This window comes from Salvelinus sp. IW2-2015, unplaced genomic scaffold (genome assembly GCF_002910315.2).
Source record: "Salvelinus sp. IW2-2015 unplaced genomic scaffold, ASM291031v2 Un_scaffold1298, whole genome shotgun sequence".
Classification (NCBI taxonomy): Eukaryota; Metazoa; Chordata; class Actinopteri; order Salmoniformes; family Salmonidae; genus Salvelinus; species Salvelinus sp. IW2-2015.
In genome coordinates, this window is record NW_019942825.1 from 81,943 (window position 1) to 85,434 (window position 3,492).

Consider the following 3,492-nt stretch of genomic DNA (forward strand, 5'->3'; position numbering starts at 1 on the left):
CGGGCTCGCTTCGCTCTCTCTCGTTCTTCTCTCTCTTCGCTCTCCATCCTTCTCTCTCTCCTCTCTCTCTCTTTCTCCCCCTTCTCTCCTCTCTCTCTTCTCCCCCTTCTTCTCCCTCTCCCTTTCTTTTCTCCCCGCCTTCTCTCCTCTCTCTTCTCCCCCCTCTCTCGCCGTCTCTCTCTCCCCCCTCTCTCTCAGCTCTCGACCTCCTCTCTCTCTCTCTTCTCTCTTCGCTCATGTCTCTCTCTCTCTCTCTCTCTTCTCTCTGCTCTCTCAATTCAATTTCAATTTAAGGGGCTTTTATTGGTGCATGGGCAAAATATTATGTTTGACATGCCAAGAGCTGCTGAAATAAACCATACCAAAGCGAGCGGGGAGAGAGCGAAAGAGAGAGGAGAGAGCAATTGCAATTGCTATTGTGGACAGAAAAACATTACTTCTAGGAAGAAGGATAATAACGTCTCCTAGTAATCTGTTTGAAGATATGAGACAGAACAACGACAACGGCCTCGATGTAATACTCTTATCGTTCACACACAGAGATAATCTGTAAAGATATTACATGATACATTAGACACTCCCTTCACTCCCTTCCCCTATTATCACACACACAGATCCTTGTTGTCCTTACCGATATCTGCCTCCACAGCCCGATACATAATACCCTTGACATGAACATCTCCTATCGCTTCCTGTTAGACAGAGAGGCGGAGACATTACAATGGCTGAAATTTGTGACAGGAAATGAATTGTTTCTTTTGACAATATATCATGTTACAAACGACGTTCCATATGGGAGAAGGAAGAGTGCAGAACGATAAACAATTCCTGTTCCTCCATATCAAAAGTATTTGGAAAACTTTGTAAAAGTACCTAGTGGACAAAGTGTACTAACACAGTGCGCTAACACAGTGCGCTAACACAGTGCGCTAACACAGTGCGCTAACACAGTGCGCTAACACAGTGCGCTGTTCACCGGACGTGCTACCTTGTCCCGGACGTGCTGTTTTCGACTCTCTCTCTCTACCGCACCTGCTGTCTCTAATTCTGAATGATCGGCTATGAAAAGCCAACTGACATTTACTCCTGAGGTGCTGACCTGTTGCACCCTCTACAACCACTGTGATTATTATTATTTGACCCTGCTGGTCATCTATAAACGTTTGAATATCTTGGCCATGTACTGTTATAATCTCCACCTGGCACAGCCAGAAGAGGACTGGCCACCCCTCAGAGCCTGGTTCCTCTCTAGGTTTCTTCCTAGGTTGCCGGGAGTTTTTCCTAGCCACYGTGCTTCTACACCTRCATTGCTTGCTGTTTGGGGTTTTAGGCTGGGTTTCTGTACAGCACTTTGAGATATYAGCTGATGTAARAAGGGCTTYATAAATACATTTGATTGATTGATTGATTGTCACCTTGGAAAACTACAAAACTAAAGACAAAGACACAAAAAAAGTAACAAAATCAAGAATAGGATTTGAGCTGAATGTCCCACACAGTTTCTTTGGCATTAACAAACAGCCTTAATGTGACTGGTGTGCTTTACTCAATACAAATGAAAGCCTCTTAAAAGGTTGGTAGTTGCTACGTAGATGAGACTACAACTTTACACCAACATCTCCTGAATGGGGGTGTGTGTGTATGTGTGTATGTGTGTGTGTGTGTGTGTGTGTGTCTGCTCACACGTGTGCAAGTCTGTGTGTGTTTGTGTGTGTGTGTCTTGCCCTGTGCTTCATGATTTAACTAATGCACCAGGACAAAGTTTCACACTGACAGAGACAGGCAGAGTAAATGAACAACCCCACTGGGATGAAGGAGCCTCTGAACAATGACTCACAGAAAGGCAAGGGAGTGAAAGGAGAGACAGAGAAAGGCAAGGGAGTGAAAGGGAGAGACACAGAAAGGCAAGGGAGTGAAAGGAGAGACAATGTCCGCTCACTCACAATATATCAAAGCTAGAATAGACAACTTCTCAATTTCACTCCCTTCCCCACCTCCTCTCCCCTTCCTCCCTCCTCTACCCACTCCTTCCCCTTCCCTCCTCTCCCTTTCTCTCCCTTCACTCCCTTGCCTTTCTGTGTTCTCCCTTTCACTCCCTGCCTTTCTGTGTCTCTCCCTTTCACTCCTTGCCTTTCTGTGTCTCTCCTTCACTCCCTTGCCTTTCTTGTCTCTCCTTTCACTCCCTTGCCTGTCTCTGTGTCTCTCCTTTCCACTCCCTTGCCTTTCTCTGTCTCTCCTTTCACTCCCTTGCCTGTCTCTGTGTCTCTCCTTTCACTCCCTTGCCCTGTCTCTGTCTCTCCTTTCACTCCCTTGCCTTCTCTGTCTCTCCCTTTCACTCCCTTGCCTGTCTGTGTCTCTCCTTTCACTCCCTTGCCTTTCTTGTCTCTCCTTTCACTCCCTTGCCTGTCTCTGTCTCTCCTTTCACTCCCTTGCCTTTCTGTGCTCTCCCTTACTCCTTGCCTTCTGTGTCTCTCCTTTCACTCCTTTGCCTGTTCTGTCTCTCCTTTCACTCCCTTGCCTTTCTCTGTCTCTCCTTTCACTCCTTGCCTGTCTGTGTCTCTCCTTCACTCCCTTGCCTGCTTCTGTCCTCTCCTTTCACTCCCTTGCCTTCTCTGTCTCTCCTTTCACTCCCTTGCCTGTCTGTTCTCTCCTTTCACTCCTTGCCTGTCTGTGTCTCTCCTTTCCCTCCTGCCTTTCTCTGTCTCTCCTTTTCACTCCATTGCTGTCTGTGTCTCTCCTTCACTCCCTTGCCTGTCTCTGGCTCTCCTTTCACTCCCTTCCCTTTCTCTGTCTCTCCTTTCCACCCTTGCCCTTTTTCTCTCTCTCCTTTCACTCCCTTGCCTGTTCTGTCTCTCCTTTCACTCCCTTGCCTTTCTGTGTCTCTCCTTTCACTCCCTTGCCTTTCTGTGTCTCTCCTTTCACTCCCTTGCCTTTCTGTGTCTCTCTTTCACTCTTCCTTTCACTCCCTTGCCTTTCTCTGTTCTCTCCTTTCACTCCCTTGCCTGTCTCTGTCTCTCCTTTCACTCCCTTGCCTTTCTGTGTCTCTCTTTCACTCCCTTGCCTGTCTCTGTCTCTCCTTTCACTCCCTTGCCTTTCTCTGTCTCTCCTTTCACTCCCTTGCTGTCTCTGTCTCTCCTTTCACTCCTTGCCTGTCTCTGTCTCTCCTTTCAACTCCCTTGCCTTTTCTGTCTCTCCCTTTCACTCCCTTGCCTGTCTGTGTCTCTCCCCTTTCACTCCCTTGCTGTTCTGTCTCTCCTTTCACTCCCTGCCTTTTCTCTGTCTCTCCCTTTCACTCCCTTGCCTGTCTGTGTCTCCTCTTTCCTCCCTTGCCTTTCTCTGTCTCTCCTTTCACTCCCTGCCTGTCTCTTGTCTCTCCTTTTCACTCCCTTGCCTGTCTCTCGTCCTCTCTCTTTCACTCCCTTGCCTCGTTCTCTGTCTCTCTCTCTTCCTTCTACTCCTTGCCTTTTCTCTGTCTCCTTTCTCTCCCCATAT

At 47.9% G+C, this 3,492-nt stretch overlaps 1 pseudogene; it reads right to left on the minus strand.

Annotated features, from left to right (window-relative positions):
• LOC112070344 (5'-nucleotidase domain-containing protein 3-like) overlaps nt 1-3,492 on the minus strand; it is a 53,361-nt pseudogene that overhangs the window by 16,324 nt on the left and 33,545 nt on the right.